The sequence below is a fragment of the Pongo pygmaeus genome, chromosome 18, assembly GCF_028885625.2.
Source record: "Pongo pygmaeus isolate AG05252 chromosome 18, NHGRI_mPonPyg2-v2.0_pri, whole genome shotgun sequence".
Classification (NCBI taxonomy): Eukaryota; Metazoa; Chordata; class Mammalia; order Primates; family Hominidae; genus Pongo; species Pongo pygmaeus.
Window position 1 is genome coordinate 6,259,668 of NC_072391.2, and position 14,024 is coordinate 6,273,691.

Here is a 14,024-nt window from a genome sequence, read left to right on the forward strand (position 1 = left end):
TGGAGTGCAATGGCATGATCTTGGCTCACTGCAACCTCCGCCTCCTGGATTCACGTGATTCTCCTGCCTCAGCCTCCCAAGTAGCTGGGATTACAGAGTACGCTAGCTTTAATACAAAGTGTTGGGCATCACATTTTGGCACGGAGCAGGCACTCTTTTCTTTGCCCGCAGGTGGGACTAAGCCACCACAGGCCTTCCCTAATGTGTGCACTGGGTGATGAATGCTTGCCTGCTCAGCACCCACTTCCTGCTTGGCTGGATCACATTACTCTGACTCCCCCTGGAGCTTCAGTCCGCACCTGGTTCAAGATGTATTGACTCAACCCGAGGATCCAGAGGTGGGATGTGGCTCTGGCCTGGCCAGAGGACCGAGGCTGCTGTATGCCATGGCTACAGCAACTGGTTCAGCTTTGGGCTCATGTCCTAGTCAGAGCCAATGAGATGTAATCTTGGGATATCTGCTGGGCTGTTGGGAAGGGGACAGGCTGCCCTGCTCATCCCCATTCCTGATGCTGATGGATCTGAGAAAATCACTTGTACAAGTTGGGGGTGTTTGGAAGAAGGGGAGACTGATGTCTCCTTCTCTCTACAGACATCTGATCAGCTACAGGGCTTGACTAACCTACCCAGAGGCAGAATGATACAGTGGTTAAAAGTGTGCTCTGGGCCGAGATCTTGCCACTACACTCTAGCCTGGGTGACAGAGTGAGACTCCATCCAAAAAAAAAAAAAGTGTGCTCTGGGCTGGGCGTGGGGGCACTTTGGGAGGCTGAGGCAGGAGGATCGCTTGAAGTCAGGAGTTTGGGATCAGACCCTATCTCTAGAAAAATGCTTTTTAAAAATTAGCTGGGTTGGTGGTGAATGCCTTTAGTCCCAGCTACTCGGGAGGCTGAGGTGGGAAGATTGCTGGAGCCTGGGAGTTCAAGGCTGCAGTGAGCTATGATCAGGCCACTGCACTCCAGTTTGAGGGACAGAGAGAGACCCCATCTCTCTAAACAACAAAAAAGTGTGCTCTGGTGCCGCACTGCCTGGTTAGATCCTTTGTCCACCACTTAGATTCATGTTATATAAATGCTCTCCTCAGTTTCCTCGTCTGTAACTTGGGGATGATAATGCTGCCCCATGAAGTGGTTGTGGGGACTAAATGCATGTGGGCACATTGGTAAGTATTCAACAAGCTTGATTTTTTCCTGCAGAGGGAGAAAGAGCATGCAGTGAAGTGACATGCTCAGGTGCATTGGGGCAAGGATTATTTCCTCTGGCTTCTGCCTCCTGGGAGGTACTAAGGATGGATCTGAAATGTGTCTGCAGAGCCCAGAGTTGGGGAATGCAGAGGGAAATTGAGATCAGGGACCCCAGTCTGACAGAAATGGCTGTAGCATGGGGCATTGTGTTCCTTCCATCAGAGGCATGGGGTGTGTTGCAGACAGTCATGAAATGTGGTTGAATCTTGCAAGGGAGACATGTTCCTAGTGTTGCTGCTTGAGACAAAGACCTCTGTCAGTGGAACCTGGTGACCTTCACCCTTCTGTGTCAGGCTGCAGACAGCAAGAGATGGCAGCAGATTACACCCAACAGGAAAAGGGCCATTGCCATCCCACATGTTGCCATGGGAGGAGATGACATCTCTTCCCTCTCCACCTCCAGCAGTGTCAGCTGGGAAAGAGGTGGTTGGATGTGCACAAAAGAGTAGACCATAGACCATGTGCCTTCTCCTCCTGTCTGCTGGGGCTCCGAGAGTGTCTGCAGCCCTTGGCCAGCAACTGGCTGACACAGGAGAACAAAAGACCTTAGGCTGGGATAACATGGTGGTGCAGTTCATCCTCTGGAGCTCCCTGTGAGATCAGACTGGAGCCCATCTCCAGCTGAGACCACATCTCACTTAGCTCCTGCCCTGCCATATCCTGTTTTCGTTACTCGTATCTCTTGAGGGTTCTTCCTGAATGAATTACATGCACTCAATCCCTGCCTCAGGCTCTGCTTTTAGGGAACTTGACCTAAGACAGAAATCTTAGTACTAAATACTTTGCAAGGGCTCAGAAGCTCTGCTATCCACAGGCAGGTGGGATATTACCTTCCCTACTGCCTGGCAGTCATAGTCTATGATACGATTCAGCTTTGTGGAAGTGCTTCTCTAAAGAACTTCCCCCAATTTAAGATGATCTTAATTTGCTTTCTTGTTTACTGTCCATTTAGCTGCTCTAAAATGTGAGCTCCAAATCAGGGGCCATGTCTGGTTGGTTACCCATTTCCTGGGACCTAGAACTGGCCTAGCTCAGAGCAGGTGCTCACTATTGATGGAATGCATGTTGAAAGACTGCATGAATCTCATCTCCTTTTGTGGGTGAAAAACTCATCTTATTCTCACTCCTGATTAACTTTCTTTATTTTTTTTTTTTTCCCAAAACCCAGCCATGTTCTGTCACCCAGGCGGGAGTGCAATGGTGTGATCTCAGCTTGCTGCAACCTCTGCCTTCTGGATTAAAGCAATTCTGCTGCCTCAGCCTCCCAGGTAGCTGGGATTACTGGTGCACGCCACCATGCCTGGCTAATTTTTTGTATTTTTAATAGAGACAGGGTTTCACCATGTTGGCCAGGCTGGTCTTGAACTCCTGACCTCGTGATCTGCCTGCTTGGCCTCCCAAAGTCCTGGGATTACAGGCATGAGCCACCGTACCCAGCCACTCTTGGTTAACTTAATGGAAATATTTACAGAGATTCTTTCTCTTCTGGGTTCTAGCGTCTTATCTGTACCCTCTGCAGGTAATACATTTTCCTTCCTGATAATAGCATTTCTATGGTTGCTTTAACTTGCAAATCCTCTAATACTTATTTATTCCAGTTCTGATTGTAGTAGACATAATTCTCAATTTTTAGTGACAGCATTTTGTTTAACTTACATATAAATCGACTTTGCCTTGAAATGTGACATTGACTAGAAGGATGAAACTTCTAACATGCTGTAGAACACAGTTTGACTGGCTAATTTATTATTTAGAAGAAGCTAATATTGCCATTATGAGGGGCTTAGGTGACTCTGAAGAACCAGTTGTATTTCTGATGTTTGCAATGTTAAATCACAGATGTTGCCAATGTGAAATAGTTTCCGTAGGCTGTGTTCTCAATACAAACCTTTTCCAAAGACATCCCAAGCTGTAGTCTTAGGAAACTGTGGTTTTTCTTATTTGGCCTCATAGGAATTTGGGGAGCGATGTGGGATCTCCATAAAATGAGCTCCAGAAAGACACATGCGCACATGCACACACACACAGACTCTCACACATGTACCACACCACACTTGACTCTATTTATTTGGGACCCATGATTATCAGAAGTGCTATTTTCCACAAATGCTTCTGAGAAATAATCTTAACACTTAATTGGATGCAAAAGAGTGGGTATTTACTATTCTACCCTTTAATTAGCATAATCAGTGTTTCCAACAGCAAAAGCAATTGGAAAATCGCTAGTTTTATTAGGTTCATTATTCTCTCTTAGCGTAGTGTGGCATCAGCATGGCTATTATTCTTAAATTGCCTCTTTAAAACAAGGGCTGGTGCTTCTAACAGGCAATTCCTAACTCGGGTTTTGTAGAGTCCAAAACTCTTTAGAACCTATCATTCAAGGAAAGGCTCCACTTTGGTTTTGCATTTTGTCTGGTCTCTTTGGGTGACAGAATTTATGTGACAAGGTGCACATGTTTGCGGGAGGCTCATGGACAGCCCATCGCGCTTGTGCTTTGGTAGGAAGTATGTGCAGTTAAGGGGAAGGAGTTAGTTACTCATCTAGGGAACAACTGGGTAGAAAGAGATGGACTCCCTGTATTTGAAATTCAGAACTCAAGCTTGGCTCTAAGTGCTTCCTTGCTTTGCTGTGCTCCAGGGGAGTCAGGGAGCAGAAGGAAGCAAGTTGCCTGAGATTCTTCAAAGCCCCAGCCCTTTCGGAGGTTAGATTGTTATTCTCAGAGCCTTTATGATGCATAATAAAGTCCTAGCTTGGACCAATATTAGGATGAGTTGTCTTGCTATTAACATTCTTTTAGGTAGAAGTTGCTGGTCCCATCTTGCTCACAATCCTCCAAAGTTTGAAGGTTATTTCCCAGGAGACTTGGCTTGCACTGAGAACTGTCCTCCCACCCGCTCTCCAAATTTCCTCTTGGGGGTAGCCTAACAAGGTGCTGTCACAGTCCCTTGCCAGCCACAATGACTCCACCCAGACCATCCCTCTGCTGTTTCACTCTTTGATACATTCTGGAGCTCTGTGGGGAGGGGTGAGACCTGCCGTCTTGTTAGTACGGTTTGCCCAGGTCATACAGTCATGGCTGGCTGCCTTTCTCTGAGAACAGGTACTCCTGAACTTGGTGAAATACCTCAGCCATCAATCATGTTAAATTATCGGGGACACTCATTTAAAATCCGAGCCTGCTCCAGATGGACTCTCTCTTTCTGCCCTGACCGTGACAGAAGCCCTGCTGGAAGGTGGAGACGTTCGTGGGCTGTGAGCAAGGGATGGAAAGGCTGCCGGGAATCCCGTCTTTCCATCATCATCTGCCAAAGCACATCAGTTCCTCGGTATCTTGATGGGTTCTGGCAGCATTACTGTCATTGAAGGAAAACATTTTAGCCATATTAAAGGTTAATGCAGCAAACTCCACACAGTCTGCCTGGAAGGGACGCGGGACAAGGGTAGGCTTTCCCTGTGATGGACAGGAGGCAGGCGGCCCTCCCACAGCCCTGCCTGACAATGCAGATGTGTCCCCAAAAGGCACTGTGGGCCACCTGGAGAGCTGTGCCGAGGCAGGCTGACCCGGGCCGTGGGTTCACTCTGATTGCAGTGGTTTCCCACCAGCTCCTTGGAGAGCTGGCAGATGGCCCAGCCCCACAGCAGGAGCCTCGAATGGCAGAACGAGATACAACAATTTGATATCCACTTGCCAGACGAGCCGGGTGTCGTCAGTCGCCTGGCTCTGCGCCCAACCTCTTTTTGAATAAACACTTATGAATTCAGCCAAGAGGAAAAGTACTCTGATTATGAATTGAGCAGAAGGAAACAAAGTTCTGAAGATAAACACCAATGAGACAAAAAACCACGAATAAGAAAAATGATGGAAAAGGAGAACCTTCCCAGAAGCCTCCTGCCAGTGAACGGCCACCATAGCAAGAGCATGGAGGCCCTGGGTTTTGAACTGTGAGATAAGGAAGACGATGAAAACCTCCCTAGCACCCAGGCAAGCACAAGATTCCTGTGAAATCCGGTCTAAGTGTTTTGACCACAGAAGTAATATTATGTCATAGGTGAGAGCTGTGAGTTGCTGAACCCAAAGTGAGTTCAAATCCGAGCTCTGTCTCCTGCTACCTGTGTGACTTTGAGAAATTCCAGCACTGCTTTGTGCCTCAGTTTTCTCATCTGTTAAATGGGCATAATCACAGCTCCTGCCTCAGAGTTGCTGTAAATTAATACATGTAAAGCACTGAAATCAGTCTGGTATACAGTAAGTGTTATGAACGTTATTTTCTTGGAAGGACAGAACTTATTTTCTTGGTCTAAGCCTGAAAATCTAAAACATGTGAGAGAAGAGGAAAGAATCTAGAGTCACCATGAGGGGAAAAGTCAACTTGAAGCAGGAGAGGGTCATTGACAATTTGCTGTGATTCTGCAGCTGCCTTGTACACTATGGTAGCTCCTAGCCGCTTGTTGTTTAGATATTGTGATTTAGAAATGAATTAAGGCCGGGCGTGGTGTCTCACACCTGTAATCCCAGCATTTTGGGAGGCCAAATTGGGCAGATCACCTGAGGTCAGGAGTTCAAGATCAGCCTGGCCAACATGGTGAAATCCCATCTCTACAAAAATACAAAAGTTAGCCGGGCATGATGGCGGGTTGCTGTAATCCCAGGCACTCAGGAGGCTGAGGCAGGAGAATTGCTTGAACCCGGGAGATGGAGGTTGCAGTGAGATGAGATTGTGCCGCTGCACTCCAGCCTGCAGGATAGAGTGAGACTCTGTCTCAAAAAAAAAAAAAAAAAAAAAAAAATTAGTTAAATTAAGAGAAAATTGAAAATTCAGCTCTTCATTCTCACCAGCCACATTTCAAGGGCTCAACAGCCCATGTGGGTGGCGAGCAGTTGCCATGTTGGACAGTGCAGAGTACAGCAACCTGCCATGGCAGAATGTTTGATTGGACCATGACTGAACAGTCTATTGCAGTGGTCCCCAATTTTTTTAGCACCAAGGACCAGTTTCCATGGATTTGTGGGGGGAAGTTTTGGGATGATTCAAGTGCATTACATTTATTGTGTACTTTTATTTCTATTATTATTAACATTATAATATATAATGAAATCATTATACAACTCACCCTAATGTAGAATCAGTGGGAGCCCTGAGCTTGTTTTCCTGCAACTAGATAATCCCATCTCAGGGTGGTGGGAGACAGTGACAGATCATCAGGCATTAGATTCTCATAAGGACCACACAACCTAGATCCCTTCCACATGCAGTTCACAATAGGGTTGGTGCTCCTATGAGAATCTAATGCCACTGCTGATCTGACAGGAGACAGAGCTCAGCCGGGAGATCAGCTGTAAATACAGATGAAGCTTCACTTGCTAGCCTGCTGCTCACCTCCTTCTGTGCAGCCCAGTTCCTAACAGGCCACAGACCACTACTGGTCCATGGTTTGGGGGCTGGGGACGTCTGGTCTATTGGATAACACTGGATTGTAGTGTACTGATCACCCAAAGAAGCACTGAGATGATTTGGCCTCCATTAATAAGAATGATGGACTTTTTTTTTTTTTTGAGACAGAGTTTCACTCTTGTTGCCCAGGCTGGAATGCAGTGGCAGCATCTCGGCTCACTGCAACCTCTGCCTCCCAGGTTGAAGCGATTCTCATGCCTCAGCCTCCCAAGTAGCTGGGATTACAGGTTCCTGCCACCATGCCTGGCTAATTTTTGTATTTTTAGTAGAGTCGGGGTTTTGCCGTGTTGACCAGTCTGGTCTTGAATTCCTGACCTCAAGTTATCCACCTGCCTTAGTCTCCCGAAGTGCACCTTCCCTGCATTTTCTCAGTTAATCCTCCCAGTGACTCTTTGAAGCAGGGACTATGACAATCTTCATTTCACAGATGCAGCAACTCAGGCACAGAGAGCAAGTCATTGGCCATGGTCGCCCAGCTGAGGAAGGATGGAGCCGGCTGAGATCCTGTTCTGGGGATCTAACTCTGCAGCCTGCATTCTGGGCTGCTGTATTCTCCCATGTTGCTATCTGATGAGCACAGCATGGGCTCAGAGTACAGAGAGGAGGAACCAGGTAGTAAGGATAGGTCTGGGGCGAAGGCTGGTGCCTTGGGGAAGAAGAGAGAGGCCCCATTCTAAAGGGATGCCATTGGAAGCTCATAGTGATAAAGCAAAGCCAGGTTTTGGGGCTGGGAGTTAAACACACAGCTCTGGTTTCTGCCCTTTCACAGTGGTGATGAATGGGCACTGAGACCCTCTCGAGCTAAAGTCGTCATCATTGCTCTTCATCGTCTGAAGGTGCATGAAATGGTCAACTTTCTTCCAAAGGGCTTTTATGCGTAAGTCTGTGGTTAGTGTATAAACAGATATTTACTGAAGTCCTGCTGGGTGCAGACACTGTGGCCAGCCCTGAGGCTACAGTCAAGATGAAGCCAGTCTCTGTCCTCATGGAGACCTGTCTATTGATAAGAAAAGAGAAAGCTCCCTGAGCATCGACCCTGTGCCCACTGTTTTGATGCATCTCTCATTTAATCCTTCTATCAAATCTGTGAAATAAACACATCACCATCATCCCTATTTCACATTTAGGGAAACATATGCTTAGAGAGGGTAAGTAACTTGGTCAAGGTTGCACAGCTTCGAACTCCCATCCCACAGGTGCAGGAATGAGAGGCAGCAGCCAGGGAAGCCAGGGTCTCCGGCAGTCCTTGTCTCTGTGCAGTGATCCAGAGAGAGAGAGAACACGATTGTCTCAGCACTGGGTCTTCTTCTGAGCCTTGAAGGAGCAATTCCAGAGCGTCTCGATGTTAAACATCATGTTGTGAATGACCCCGTGAGCTCTGACCCAGTGACCTTGGGGATAAAGGAGGGGAGGTACGGAGAAGCTCTTCGAATGGATGTTGCCAGGGTGTCAGTGTTCTTTGAGGGCACAGACTATGTGTCAAAAAAGAAAGAATTCAGTGCCTTTTGTCATTGCTCAAGAGATTGAAGGCATAGGAAGAAAAGATGTTAAGTTATAAACATGTTTCAGGTTTGGTACCACTTGAACCCACTTATGTTTTGAAGAGGAAAGAGTCTTGCCTACAAAGTCAGCCCCTGGGTTTTCCTTCTGCTTATGGAATCCAGGCAATGGGCAAAGAGAAAAAGAAAACTAAGGAATCAGCCAGGTGCAGTGGCTCATGCTTGTAATCTTGGCACTTTGAGAGGCTGAGGCAGGTGGACTTCTTGAGTCCAGGAGTTCAAGACCAGCCTGGCCAACATAGTGAGACCCCGTTTCTACAAAAAATACAGTGAGCCAGGGTGGTCTTGGGAAATGCAACATTTGGGCAGGAAAACAAAAATGCCTGTCCTCACCTAGGTCCGTGGGCGCAGGCCCTTGGGTGGAGCCCTAGCCAGGGACCACACCCTCCTCTACCCAGTACTTCCCTTCCTCACTTCCATGTCATTTAAAGGGACCACATTCTTCCCTTCTGAGCACTTCCCTTCTGTATCAGAAAGTGCTGGGATTATAGGCATGAGCCACTGGTCCCAGCCAATTCCATTCTTTTAATGCAAACTAGAAAATAGGTGTTCAGAAAGGCCTCCCCTATCCACCTCAGGGAGTTGCTATGAAAATCAAATTAGATTATGTGCGACAGAAGTTTAGAAAAGATTCCAAAAGCACTGCACAATGGAATGTATTTTTAAACTCCACTGAGTGGACTTAAAACTATGATTTTTTTCTTTCTTTCTTTTTTTTGTTTGAGACAGTTTCACTCTTGTTGCCTAGGCTGGAGTGCAATGACACCATCTTGGCTCACTGCAACCTCCGCCTCCCAGGTTCAAGTGATTCTCTGCCTCAGCCTCCCGAGTAGCTGGGATTACAGGCGCCCGCCACCATGCCTGGCTAATTTCTTTCTTTCTTTTTTTTGTCTTTTTAGTAGAGATGGGGTTTCACAGTCAGTGTTGGCCAGGCTGGTCTCAAACTCCTGACCTCAGGTGATCTACCCACCTTGGCCTCCCAAAGTGCTGGGATTACAGGGGTGAGCCACCCTGCCCAGCCAAGACAGTGTTTATTAATGCCTGAGATGCATTCAGGAGCACATGACCTGGCTGTGACTGTTCTAACGAAGTTCCCCAAATGGATGGCTCAGGACAACACAAAGTCATTCTCTCCAGTTCCGGAAGCTTGATGTCTGAAATGGGCAGGGCTGTGCTCCCTCTGAAGGCTCTAGGGATGAATCCCTCCTTGCCTCTTCTGGCTTCTAGTGGTTGCTGGCAATCCTTGGCTTGTGGCCACATCATTCCATTCTCTTCCTTCATTCTCATGTAGCCTTCTCCCCTGTCTGTCTCTGTCTCTTCTTCTCTTCCCATGGGGATGCCATTATTACTCCATTTCAGGTCCACGCTATTCCATTATGACCTCTTTGTAATTAGATCTGCAGTGACCCTATTTTCTCTTCTTTTTTTTGAGATGGAGTCTTTCTCTGTTGCCCAGGCTGGAGTTCAGTGGCACAAACTCAGCTCACTGCAACTCTGCCTCCTGGGTTCAAGTGATTCTTCAGCCTCAGCCTCCAAAGTAGCTGGGATTACAGGTGCACAACACCATGCCTAATTTTTGTGTTTTTGTAGAGACAGGGTTTTGCCATGCTAGCCAGGTTGGTCTCGAACTCCTGACCTCAAGTGATCCTCCTGCCTCAGCCTCCCAAAGTGCTAAGATCACAGGCATGAGCCACCAAGCCCCACCCCTATTTTCTAATAAGGTCACATTCTGGGATTCCTGGTGAATGTGAATTTTTGGAGGACAGTATTCTGTCTAGCAAAAGGCAGGACACCCTCATTTTGTCCCTAACTCAGAAATAAGGAAGTTATCCTCGACCCCTCTGAGAGAGAGAGGCTTCCTGAGCTCCCAACAATCAATTATCCAAATATTAGTCACAGAAGAGCACTAAGGGTTGTGCACAGCACATGGTCAGCCCGTTTTCAGAGTCTGTCAAGTTTAAAGTGAACGCTAATCCTGAATGAGTTTTAAAATGTATTTGGCATTTCCTCGTCATTGTAAAATGTTCTCACATCGTGATGGCTGGGGCTTCCCTCTCAGGTGTAATCTGCGAAGTCAGACGTGACACAGCCTGGGTGAGGTGGGCCAAGCTGGGAACTGGGTTAGGAGGGAAGCTGGGGAATGACCTCCAAAGTCTCAGATTCCAAACTGGCTTTAGCCTGATTCACCCAGAGGGACCTCGTAAAAAATGCACATTCCAGGGCCCACCCCAGACCTAATGAATCAGAATTACCTGGGGAAGAGCCTGGGGAGCTCTGTTTTCAAAAGCAGCCCAGCAGAATCCTACCGTCAGAAAGGGCTAGGAAACCGAGCTCAGTCTAAGGTTGTAGTTCCCAAACTTGTCTGTGCTTCAAAAAATACCGATGCTGATGGCCAGGCGTGGTGGCTCATGCGTATAATCCCAGCACTTTGGGAGGCTCAGGTGGGAGGATCGCTTGAGCCCAGGAGTTTGAGACCAGCCTGGAGAACATAGGGAGATACTGTCTCCATAAAAAATTTAAAAATTAGCCAGGCGTGGTGATGCCTGCCTGTGATCCCAGCTACCCTGGAGGTTGAAGTGGGAGGGTTGGTTGAGCCCAGGTGTTGGGGGCTGTAGTGAGTTATGATCGTGCCACTGCACTCCAGCCTGGGTAACAGAGCGACGCTCTGTCCCAAAAACAAAACAAAAAAAAAACCGATGCTATGTCCCATTCCAGAGGTTGAGGTTTAATTGTTCTGGGGAAATGCCAAATACATTTGGCCTGGGTTTTGGAAGATTTAAAAATAACCCCAGGTGACCTTAAAGTGTAGATGAGTTTGGAAACCACACATCTAAGGCACATTTGAGTGGGGGAGCAGTGAGGTGGCGTGGGCTAGCTGGCCAGAACCCAGGGGTGGGGCAGTAGGAACCAGCATTGCAGAGGCCATTAAGGCTCGGAAGCATAGTGTCTGGGGCCTGTAACAATGCTTGGACATGAATGCTTTAGACCTAAGACAGTTGGCTCCTAAATATGAAAACTGCAAGGCGGAAATGAATGCATGTTTAATGCTTTGCAACATTGTCAAGTGGTCAGCTGCAACTCCGTTCCGAGGGCATGATGCCTGAGATATGCCTGTAATGGGGGTTGATTTTAATGAATTTAATATGGTGTGGAGTGGGGCCTTCAAGAGTAAAAATGTCAGTTCTAAGTTGGTTGTGGGGGTCTGGGCAAAGGCCTTAAAACCCCATGGTGAGCAGATGGCCAATCCTAAACAACCCAATTTGAAAACAGGGCCTTTTTTCCAAGAGGCTTTTTGAAAATAGCTCCTATTTTGAGGGGAGGAACCCTGGCGGGAGAGAGCCAGAGTCAAGCCCAGCTGAGAGGGGGTTGGCAGGCAGGGGCCTGCCTGGTCCTCACTGAAGCTTGCTACTCAGGGTGAGCTTCCTAAACCAATGCAGATTTGCTGGCCCACTGAGCATCCCAGATGAGAACCTGCATTTCAGCAAGGTCCTCAGTGCAGCAAAGTTTGAGATATACTGGGCTAGAACACCCAGGGGACACAAAGGTTCTCTGAAAACTAAGGAAAATCGGCAGGGTGTGGTGGCTCACACCTGTAATCCTTGTATTTTGCGATGCCAAGGTGGGCGGATCACTTGATGTCAGGAGCTCAAGACCAGCCTGGTCCAACATGGTGAAACACCATCTCTACAACAAATACAAAAATTAGCTGGGTGTGGCCGGGCACAGTGGCTCATGTCTGTAATCCCAGCACTTTGGGAGGCCAAGGCAGGCAGACCACGAGGTCAGGAGATCGAGACCATCCCGGCTAACACGGTGAAACCCCGTCCCTACTAAAAGTACAAAAAAATTAGTCGGGTGTGGTGGAAGTTGCCCGTAGTCCCAGCTACTCGGGAGGCTGAGACAGGAGAATGGCATGAACCTGGGAGGTGGAGGTTGCAGTGAGCCGAGATTGTACCACTGCACTCCAGCCTGGGCAACAGAGCCAGATTCTGTCTCAAAAAAAAAAAAAAAAATTATCTCTGTGAAGTGGCAGGTACCTGTAGTCCCAACTACTAGTGGGGCTGATGCAGTATAATCACTAGAACCTGGGACCTGGAAGTTGCAGTGAGCTGAGATCACACCACTTCACTCCAGTCTGGTGACAGAGTGAGACTCCATCTCAAAATAAATAAATAAATAAGTAAACAAAAAATAAAAATAAATACTGGGCTAGAAGACCCAGGAGACCTGAAGATTCTCTCAAAACGAAGGAAAATAACCTAGGTCACAAATATATTCTCTTTCTCCTGCTCCCCATTGCCCCCCTCGGCCAGCAATCTTTATAGACTCAAATAGAGTTGATATTCTACAATCAATTTTAGTCACTTTTATTTATATTTATTTATTTTAGAGATGGGGTCTCACTATGTTGCTCAGGTTGGTCTCAAACTCCGGGGCTCAAGTGATGCACCCACCTCGGTCTCCCAAAGTGCTGGGATTAGAGGCATCAGCCACTGCACCTGGCCGTTACTTTTATTTTTGATGTTCAAGTTATCCCTAACATGGCCAGTGGGAGCTCATGCCTGTGAGACCATAGATTCTTTTTATGCACCCAATACACTTTCATTTTTACCTTAAATTTTTATTATGGAAAATATTCCGTTTTCTCCACTTGTTTCTATTTGATAATGAACCCCTCTGTGCCTATCTCCAGCCTCAGCCGCCATCATCTCATTACCAAGCTGGGTTATTTTGAAGCAAATATCTTCTAATATTCAGCCAGTGTTCAAATTTGCCTAATCATTCCAAATGAGTGTTTAAAGTAGTTGTTTCCTTGGAAACAAGGTGAAAACAAGTACATTTTACATTTTTAGGTCAGTCTTGAAAGTTAGTGTAAAATCATATGTGGGGTAGGAGGTGGGACTAGCCTCTCAAGGTGGGGCCTGCAAACCAGACCCAATTGAGGACTAGCTAAGACAGATTCCACAATGAATAATACCAGGAGGTGGGAATATTAAGGTCCATTGCGAAGATTGGCTACCACAATTATTTGATCAACTAGTTATCAACCCTGACTGCAGCGGAGAGATTTGCTTTTGTTTTAGTTTTTGTTTTCAGAGACAGGGTCTTGCTATGTTGTCCAGGCTGGACTCAAACTCCTAGGCTCAAGTGATTCTTCTGCTTCAGCCTCCCGAGTAGCTGAGACTACAGGTGTGTGCCACTGTGCCCAGCAAGATTTCAAAAAATACGTATGCCCAGACACCACTCTAAACCAACTAAATCAGAATCAGATATAGTGAAGTCATTAATCATTTTGCTCCTGGGTCTTTATGACAGTTTTGCTCCTGGGAAACTGCTGGGAATGTGGTAGAGCGAGAGAAAGAGATGGGAAAATAAGATTTTAGGAAGTGTTGCTATGCATTTTGAAAATAATTTTTCTTTGGTGTTTGTCTTGAGGGACGGCGGTAAACATTTCAGTTGCCTTTAAGTATGCTTGGATGCTGGAATGATGGTTCTTTGAATGTAGCATCGAACTGGGATTGGGCCACATGGCAACCAGTGTGAGCCTTTATGCCACATTTATAAAACATGAATGTCATGAGCCCACTCTCAGGGACCTTACAATTTAAAGGGTTAGGTCAGATCCACAAATCTCTTCTATCTCACGGTAAAGGAAACCTGGCGTGTAGCAGGAGATGGCGTGATAACCATAACATATTTCATGATCAATATTTGTATTCTTCTTAGCAATATTAAACTTTTTGACCCCCTCCATTGTGTCATCAAT

The 14,024-nt window shown here is 46.9% G+C and overlaps 1 long non-coding RNA gene across 2 annotated transcripts in view; it reads left to right on the top strand.

Moving 5' to 3' along the window:
* LOC134738573 (uncharacterized) overlaps positions 1–14,024 on the top strand; it is a 106,280-nt gene that overhangs the window by 16,150 nt on the left and 76,106 nt on the right. Inside the window, exons 3-4 of one of the 2 annotated variants that reach the window (XR_010124381.1) lie at positions 2,413–2,763; positions 4,346–5,476. The exons of the other annotated variant lie outside the window; for it this stretch is intronic. This is a non-coding gene — a long non-coding RNA (uncharacterized LOC134738573). Of the gene's footprint in view, positions 1–2,412; positions 2,764–4,345; positions 5,477–14,024 lie in introns of those variants that run through there. 2 annotated transcript variants of the gene reach the window in all.